Source organism: Lissotriton helveticus, unplaced genomic scaffold (genome assembly GCF_964261635.1).
Source record: "Lissotriton helveticus unplaced genomic scaffold, aLisHel1.1 SCAFFOLD_405, whole genome shotgun sequence".
In the NCBI taxonomy this organism is placed as follows: domain Eukaryota; kingdom Metazoa; phylum Chordata; class Amphibia; order Caudata; family Salamandridae; genus Lissotriton; species Lissotriton helveticus.
In genome coordinates, this window is record NW_027611934.1 from 95,139 (window position 1) to 104,865 (window position 9,727).

General features: G+C 43.3%; 1 pseudogene; it reads right to left on the reverse strand.

Moving 5' to 3' along the window:
- Nucleotides 1–6,026: 6,026 nt before the first annotated feature.
- Nucleotides 6,027–9,371, reverse strand: LOC144807255 (uncharacterized; annotated as a pseudogene).
- Nucleotides 9,372–9,727: the final 356 nt, after the last annotated feature.

The following is a 9,727-nucleotide window of genomic DNA, read 5'->3' on the forward strand; positions in this document are numbered from 1 at the left end:
AAACAGATCTGCGCACCCCCCACACTCCCCTCAGCGTCTTGAGACCCTCACGGGTGAGTAGCGCGCCTACAATTCAACCCAGGCCGTGAGCTCAACTTTGCATATAAGTATTCTAGACCTGTATCCACTGCCGCTGCCGCCTCCATTTGTCCTGGTTGTGTGTGTGGCCTGTGGTGTGTTCATTCCACCACGGGTGCCGTCCTTGAGTCTATTTTAAAGCGCTCTGTCACTTTTGGGTAAAGTTCGCGCTATAAAGCTGCATTAAAGAAATAAACACATCTTCTGACCGGTTCTCCCTATCTCCTCCCGCTGGGGCAGCTCTGCTCGTCCTCGTGTCTCTCGGGGGTGGGGGCGCCGGCGTCCCTCAGGGCCGGGGGGTCCAGAGCGCCTCGGCTCACTCGAGGCCGCTCCACCGGGACTGTAGACAGTGACACCGGGCCCGCCCTGGAGGGCCCCGCACCGGGGGCAGGGCCGGGCTGTGGGCTCCGCTGGATCAGGAGAGGGGCTCCGGCGCCGGGGCAGGCCTCTCCTTTCCACCGGGGGCAGGGCCAGGACGGCGCCGAAAAACAACAACCCGCAGAGAGGCCTGATGGGAGCTTCACTTACCGAGTGGCAAAAACCGGTCACTGGGCATGCGCAGAAAAAAAAAGGTAATGAGCATGCTCAGTAGAGACCTATTGGCCTGATGGGCATGTGCAGAAAAAACTTTTATAAGTGCGCAGAGCTTCGATGGTAAATACGCATGCGTAAAAGAGATGTGTTACCTGTTCTGCGAGGTCAGGAGGAGATTCAATCAAGGCTACTACCGCCCTGCGCGGCGAAGAGACACTTACTCCTCAGCACTTGGACATCCCGCCCTGCGCGGCAGAGAGACACTTACTCCTCAGCACTTGGACATCCCGCCCTGCGCGGTGGAGAGACACTTACTCCCCAGCACTAGGACAGCCCCGCCCTGCGCAGAGGAGAGACACTACTCCCCAGAGGGAGCCACAGGGAGTCAGTGAAGCAAGACAGAGAGAGAGAGCGGGGAGAAGGGGCAACAGAGCAGAGAGGGGGCAGATCGAGGGGATGAGGTCACTGACTGGGGTTAGAGAAGGAGGAGGGGCCAGTCGGGAATCAGGACGTCGGGAGAGGCAGATGGGGAGTGGACAAAAGAGGGGGCACCAGAGGAAACAAGGAGGGTGGAGAACGAAAGCGAAACTGGGGAGGGGAAGGATTGTGGATTTTTTTTATGCGTTTTTCTATAGCGCGGACTTTACCCGAAGGCGTCAGAGCGCTTCACAATAGGAACAGAAAATTACAGGTGAACAACTTAAAAAAGCAGACGATAAGTTACATGAGGTAAAAGTGATAATTGTGAGCAAACAAAATACATGAGGTAGCAAACAATGCATTACAGGAGGAAAAAGTGGCATGTGTGTTACTTTGATTTCCTGTTATATGTGATGCACTGCTCACTCTCGGTCCCCACTCCCCTCTCCCGTGATTTCTTGATGCCTGCTACTCATTTGTCTCCCCCTATCGTACGTAACAGTCCTTATATTGCTTGGCTTTGCCTCGACTCTTTTTCGTGTTTTTCTTTGTGTTGTTTATACATTGTAAAAAATGGAAACCTTTATTTATCCTCTCTTGCCATGGGCTCCGGATAACATCGTGCTTCTACGCTGCCGGACCCTCGGACTGTCGGCTGATGAGCTGTGTATAGAGTTGTTATTGTTATTGCATGTAACTGACCGGCCTCTGTGGTTGTAGGTCTGTAACTGTACTCTTTTTTACGAAATAAAGGTATTAAAAAAAAAAAAAAGAAAGGGGGGGGGGAGAGATGACCCCCCCAACTATCGGCTAATTTCCCAATTAGGCAACATCTGGAAAATCTTTGGGAAACCCTTACAGTCACGACTCGAGACCTGGACAGAGGAGGACAATATTGCCTCTACTTCTCAGGCTGGATCCTGAAAAGGCTAAAGTAGAATCGACCAGGCTCTGAGGTTGCACATGATCTGTATGAAGTTTGTGTCCCTGGAAACTCCCCGCTCTACTTGGTCTTAAGAGACCTAAAAACAGCATTCGATTCTGTCGCCGCTCCGTCCTTCTGAGTCTTCTGGAGGAAGGAGGTTCCCAAGCAACTATTTGAGTATCCGAAAGGATCTGCAGCGGCAATCATTCCAGAGTAAGATTTGGTGTAAAAGAAGAATGCACAGAGAAGTTTGAAATAAACATTGGCGTTAGGCAGGGTTGCCTTCTTGCCCCAGCTTTATTCAACATTCACATCAGTGGAACTGAATTCTCTCGGGAATCTTCATCTTGATGTTCCAATATTGGAGAAGGAAAATATTCCAATCCCGCTGGTTGCAGATGATGCAGTAATATTAGCGCATACTGAAAAATCAATGCATCAACTTTTGGAAGGCTTCGAGCTATTCTGTAAGGTACGGAAGTTAATAATCAATAAAGAGAAAAATATATGATAATTATTCATTAATTAAAGGTATTGTTGACATTCAGGATTAATGGTAAACCAACTAAGCGACTTAAAACATGACTACCTCTGCATACGAATGGATGACCATTTATATTGGAAAGCTCATGTGGCGAAGGAGGAAACAAACTTGACGCCACTATTCTACATTTTACTAACTCAAGCAGCAAGAGACCAATAAAACTAGCACTGATGCATTCAAGACAAATGCACGTATGGCCTGCGCTTATGGTGCTGAACGGTGGGATTTTACGAAAGTTCAGGCTCTTCTTAAACTGGGAAACATCATTTTGTAACATGTACTAAACCTGGGTCCTGGAACCACACTGACAGTATTAAGAGCTGAGCTGGGGTTCACTGGAGGATCTCACCCCGTAAGATAATGGATGCGAGTGTGGTCAAATCTATCATTTGCATCATATAGTATGGTTCCGCAGGAACTGCGACGATGCAGGATTACAATAATTTACTCCGGTTCAAGCACGCTGAGAACATTCTAACATACACTAGTTGAGTAGAGAAATAGAACTGATGAATAAGGCAACACTAGAATTGGTTAAAAGGAGATATTGTGCATTCATGTGGAGCGCACAAGAAGCAAGGAAAAGCATCCTTCCGACTAATTACCAGAAAGTAAAATGTGAACCGCGCCTGGAGCATTCCATGGACTTGCTGTTCCCTGCTGAGAAAACGGCTTTATATCTCATGTTCAGATTAGGAAGTCTTCAGGTGCGGACCTTAACTAAATCATGGGTAAAGCACCTGGAGGCGGAGCTGACACATGTCCCCGTACATAAGGGGGCCCTGAGTCATTTATGCATTTGATGCTGCTGTGTGATATGTCGCATAAAATCCGTAGGTACTACCTACGTCCACTTTTTCTAACACGTACTCTGAGATGCTGCAGTGCAGCACTTTTCTTATGTTATAGAACTGATCGTATAAGGATTTGCCAGGCAGTTGCTTCGTATATGCAGACCTACTACAAACAGTAGCGAAGGAAGTGGGTGCAAACCATAAACCAACTGTAGTGATGGTTTTATAATTTTCCGTTTATCTCTGGGGGCTTTGCTCGTCCTTTGACATATTTGCCCTCATAAACTGGGGCGTAGCTCGACTCCAACAGGAAAGGCACTGGAGAACCTTATGGACTGGACAGAGCATCGAGAGGTATTGTTGCACATTTCTACTTGTACTTGCACTTTATAAAATGCTCGCTTAGATGTTGGCCGTCTATTGGCCCATATCTGAGGGTTTAATTTCCACCCGGCTGTCAACAAAACAAACTATTTGGACAATCCTTGTTTTTTTAACACACTAGGTAACGTCTGCGCAGCAGGCTTGTGCTCTTCTTTTATTTCTGATGTTTATAAGACAGCTGTCAGGCTTGCTAGGGGTTTGCTTGCTCTGAGTAGGCAACAAGCAGACGGAGACGCCGGTGTCTGCACCTATGTACGTGCTTGTTAGCTGGTACGCTTTGTAAGATCTAATGACCGCTCTATCTAATTGATTGGTTTTAAAAGTGATGTACGTCATCTATTTGCACTAGCATTTTACGTCAGATCATGTATTATGCGCAAAGTGTAGTATTTGTATGAACTGTGCTTAAGTCGTTTTAAATCAACAAGAATTGTGATTGTTTTATTATCTGCTGTAAATAATGCTGACAATAAACCTTTGCTATCAAGTACCACACCTGCAGGAATGCTCAGTGGGTTGTGCGAAGCTAGATTTATCATGGTCGTTTGTGGAAGTGTGTCCCTCCAGAAATCAGAGTAGATCATACAGTGGGGGTCAAGAAAGGTTTATCAGCACGGCACAAGTCGGGGGTAGCCACAGTTTGAAGGGGTCCCCCACTATTATCTAGAAACTTGACTCTGTTCCATCTAGCTCCTTAGCCTGCGACTGTTTGTTTGTGTGAGTGGCGCAAGAGAGGAACAGAGAACTTGACAAAATTAGCCCTTCTTTGCTTAATACACAGTAAATGTGAACCACTTTGGGGCTTAGGGGCTGGATAAAGAATAACATCAGGAAACAAACGCAAATTAAAAGCACATTTTATTTATTTGCTGAAAATTGTTTAAAAATGTAATTTCAAAGTTCCACATATCTGTTTAAAAATATTTACACTTTCAGTCATTTCCGAGTTTAGTTACAAAGTAAAAGTGGGAAAAACATATGATGTATAAAAACTGAAACCAAAAACGTATTTTTACATTATTTTATGTTTCTTGTTTTTTGTTTTTAAAACAGGCCGTCAACCTTTCACATAAAAATTATTATAAGGACCTGACATCACTTCTTGTGATGTCACTACATGTGACGTCACTGTAATTTGCATATGATAATGGACTCCATACTATTTTCCTTACTTGTGCCCTGTTTATTGGCATGACATGGGTCTATAGGTATTAAAAATAAACATATAAATTCACAGGTGTTCAGCCCGTTTCTCTGGTGATGTCACTCATTGACATGTATTCGGCTGCTTCTTCTATTTTTAGGTGAGTACATATAACGTGCCGTTCCCCCTCCTTCCATTTCTCTCTATTTCTCGCCCCTTTCTTTGTCTCTCTCGCTCTCTTTATCTCTCACCCTCTCTATCTCCCACACACTCCTGTTAGCGTTAGCTTCATGAATGTCACTGCCACTTCTGGCATTCATACGACAAATCCTTTAGAACGTTTGAGGACAGGGGACAATCAAGTGTGGGAGACGAGTTGCTGGGAGTGCAACTGATTGTCCTGGCACATATATGCTTTTCATGTGGGATTTCGCTATTTCACCACATTCTTCAAACAGAGTCGGCTGCTTACAATGGCTCAATTCTGGTAAAAAGAAAGAGTTTGGCAAGTCACAAACTGAATAGGGAGAGCCATGTCGGAGAGGAGCCACGGGTCACACTTAGTTATAAGGCCCGAGGCACGAGCTGATCCAGCAACCGATAACAGTGTGTAAAAGATGCAGCAAACATTACTTAAAAACAAGGTATGTGCTCTTTTATATCTAAAAACAGGTTATTTCTTGAACAACTGTGCTTCGTTTTAGTTCATTACATATACTGCAGTGGCATTTGTTAATAGCAATACATACATTTTACCAATGAAGCTTCCATCTCCAGAGCCCTGACAACGTGTTCACTCTGGGTGTGTTTGGTTTATAGGTTTTATCACTAAGCCGACAAGTTAGCTGAAAATATCGTTGCTAGTCCCAGTATTGTTCAGTGTTGCTTTTAAAGGAAGTGTGATCAGGTGCAATTGAATGTTTTTCTTTGTATCTCTTCTTCACCAAATAAAAATCAACAATTTTTCTTTTCTTTTAGTCCACATTGTACTAGCCTCCCACTGTGTATCCTGGTACATCATGCTGCTTTGCTATGTGTACGGAAGTGAACAATCACTGGAAACAAACACTTTTATAACTCTGCAAATACTGTTATCTGTTTTCCTTCTTTACTGCTAGTCCGGTCTTCTATCATCTGGCATTTCAATGTCCCACATAATTAGAATTTAATTTTTTTCCGTAGTTCATTCCTCTCACAATAACTGCACTGTTCTGCTCTTGTCTTTGTCTCTAAGGGGTCAATATTATTTTTGATGTTCTTAAGTTCTTTCCAGAGTCTCTGTGTTCGCTGATGTGTTTGGAGGTTTGATAAGTTACTAAAGCTTTTCCTACATTCACTGCCGTTGAATAGTTTTTCCCAAGTGTGTTTTTGCTGATGACTTTGAAGGTGTGATAACTGACTAAAGCACTTTGCACATTCACAGCACTTGAATGGTTTTTCTCCTGTGTGTGTTCGCTGATGAATCCTTAATGCTGAAGAGCCGCGAAAAGTACTGTCACATTCATTACAATGTTAGGGTTTTTCCAGTGTGTGTTCGCTGATGATTTTGTAACACTGATAATTGACTAAAGCTCTTTAGACATTAATTACACTTGAATGGTTTTTCTCCTGCGTGAGTTAGCTGATGATACCTTAATGCTGAAGAGCTGCGAAAACTACTGTCACATTCACTACAATGATAGGGTTTTTCCCCTGTGTGTGTTCGCTGATGATACCTTAATGCTGTAGAGCTGCGAAAACTACTGTCACATTCACTACAATGATAGGGTTTTTCCCCTGTGTGTGTTCGCTGGTGACTTTGTAGATGTGACAATCGGCTAAAGCTCTTTGCACATTCACTGCACTTTAATGTTTCTTTTCCTGTGTGTGTTCGCTGATGATACCTTAGTGCTGAAGAGCCATGAAAACTACTGTCACATTCACTACAATGATAGGGTTTCTCCCCTGTGTGTGTTCGCTGATGTGTTTGAAGGTTTGATAAGAGACTAAAACGCTTCCCACATTCACTGCAGTTGAAAGGTTTTTCCCCTGTGTGTGTTCGCTGATGTCTTTGTAGGTCTGATAATTGACTAAAGCTCTTGACACATTCATTGCACTTCAATGGTTTTTCTCCTGTGTGAGTTTGCTGGTGACGCCTTAATCCTGAAGAGCCGCAAAAACTACTGTCACATTCACTACAATGATAGGGTTTTTCCCCTGTGTGTGTTCGCTGATGTGTTTGGAGGTGGTATAAGTGATTAAAGCTCTTCCCACATTCCCTGCACTTAAATGGCTTTTCCCCTGTGTGTGTTCGCTGATGTCTTTGTAGGTCTGATAATCGACTAAAGCTCTTCCCACATTCATTGCACTTGAATGGTTTTTCTCCTGTGTGAGTTCGCTCATGATACCTTAATGCTGAAGAGCTGCGATAACTACTGTCACATTCACTACAATGATAGGGTTTTTCTCCTGTGTGTGTTCGCTGATGACTTTTTAGGTCTGATAACCGACCAAAGCACTTTGCACATTCACTGCGATTGAATGGTTTTTCCCCTGTGTGTGTTCGCTGATGTCTTTGTAGCACTGATAATTGACTAAAGCTCTTGACACATTCATTGCACTTGAATGGTTTTTCTCCTGTGTGAGTTCGCTCATGATACCTTAATGCTGAAGAGCTGCGATAACTACTGTCACATTCACTACAATGATAGGGTTTTTCCCCCGTGTGTGTTCGCTGATGACTTTGTAGCACTGATAATTGACTAAAGCACTTTGCACATTCATTGCACTTGAATGGTTTTTCCCCTGTGTGTGTTCGCTGATGTCTTTGTAGTACTGATAATTGACTAAAGCTCTTGACACATTCATTGCACTTGAATGGTTTGTCTCCTGTGTGAGTTCGCTGGTGACGCCTTAATCCTGAAGAGCGGCAAAAACTACTGTCACATTCACTACAATGATAGGGTGTTTCCCCTGTGTGTGTTCGCTGATGACTTTTTATGTCTGATAACCGACCAAAGCACTTTGCACATTCACTGCAATTGGATGGTTTTTCCCCTGTGTGTGTTCGCTGATGTCTTTGTAGTACTGATAATTTATTAAAGCTCTTTAGACATTCACTGCACTTGAATGTTTTTTCTCCTGTGTGAGTTCGCTGATGATACCTTAATGCTGAAGAGCTGTGAAAACTACTGTCACATTCACTACAATGAAAGGGTTTTTCTCCTGTGTGTGTTCGCTGATGTCTTTGTAGCACTGATAATCGACTAAAGCTCTTGACACATTCATTGCACTTGAATGGTTTTTCCCCTGTGTGTGTTCGCTGATGTCTTTGTAGTACTGATAATTTATTAAAGCTCTTTAGACATTCACTGCACTTGAATGTTTTTTCTCCTGTGTGAGTTCGCTGATGATACCTTAATGCTGAAGAGCTGTGAAAACTACTGTCACATTCACTACAATGAAAGGGTTTTTCCCCTGTATGTGTTCGCTGATGTCTTTGTAGCACTGATAATTGACTAAAGCACTTTGCACATTCACTGCACTTGAATGGTTTTTCCCCTGTGTGTGTTCGCTGATGTGTTTGTAGATTTTCTAATCGATTACAGCTCTTCCCACATTCACTGCACTGGTATGGTTTTTCCTCCGAGTGTGTTCGCTGATGTCTTTGTAGGTGATGTAACTGACTAAAGCTCTTGCCACATTCACTGCATTTAAATGGCTTTTCTCCTGTGTGTGTTCGCAGATGAATTTGTAGGTGTGATGACTTACTGAAGCACTTTGCACATTCACTGCACTTGAATTTTTTTTCTCCTATGTGGTTAGACAGATGGCTTTGTAGGTGTGACGAGAAAGTAAAACACTTTGCATATTCACTGCACTTGAATGGTTTTTCCCTTGTGTGTGTTTGTTGATGTCTTCGTAGGTTTGATAATCGACTAAAGCTCTTCCCACATTCACTGCATTTGAATGGTTTTTCTCCTGTGTGTGTTTGATTATGTCTTTGAAGGTGTGATAACTGACTAAAGCACTTTACACATTCACTGCACTTGAATGGTTTGTGTCCTGTGTACGTGTGCTGATGAAGCTTGAGTAGTGATGACAAACTAAAGCTCTTGCTGTATGTGTATGATTCTTCTTTCTTGGTTAGTGTCTGTGGGTCGGGTATATAATGGTCTATATCCCTTGACTGTAGTTCCTGATGGGCCAACATGGCTGATAAAGCACTTGTGATTTCTCACACACTTTAAATGTGTGCAGTATTTTGCACGTTTGATTTCTGTTTTAACAATAAAATACAATAGCCACCAAATATTTGCCACACTCCTAATACGTAGAATGTGTCTTTGTAGGGGATTGTGCCTTTAGATTGGATTATGGCTGTGGACGCTTGCAGGTAAAGATGTATCTTCCTTCTGGCTGGTGCAAATTGGGACAGTCTGTTGTATTGTAGATAGAAGAGCTCCTCTTTCCTTTACCCGTCAGTTGTCTGGCTCCGCTCTGTTGTGCTTTTCGCTTGTTACTGTGGTTTGGCCAGAAAGAGTTTACAATTCACCTAGAGCACGGAATGATGGCTTGTCTTCATTTTTAGAAAATAGAGCACTGCGGTAATCACATCATACCGATACATTGATCAAAGTTAGTATTTGACACTTGTTTATTCAGGAGGTGGTTTGTTATTGTTGTTGCCTTAATTTTCCTAAGGTCATTTCTTCGTCTTGTGGCGTGGAGGTGCACAGCTCAGACTCTTACAATCACTGAACTGCCCTTGATGCTTCATCCGGGATCTGTCAGTTTGTGTGCAGGTTCCTCTGTCGCCGACTGCGCTGATGTTTTCCTGAATACTGTAGCTCAATATTTCTGCTATTATTGAAGATTTACAGCATTCGCGTTATTATTGATGGTCAATTCATAAATTCAAGGCT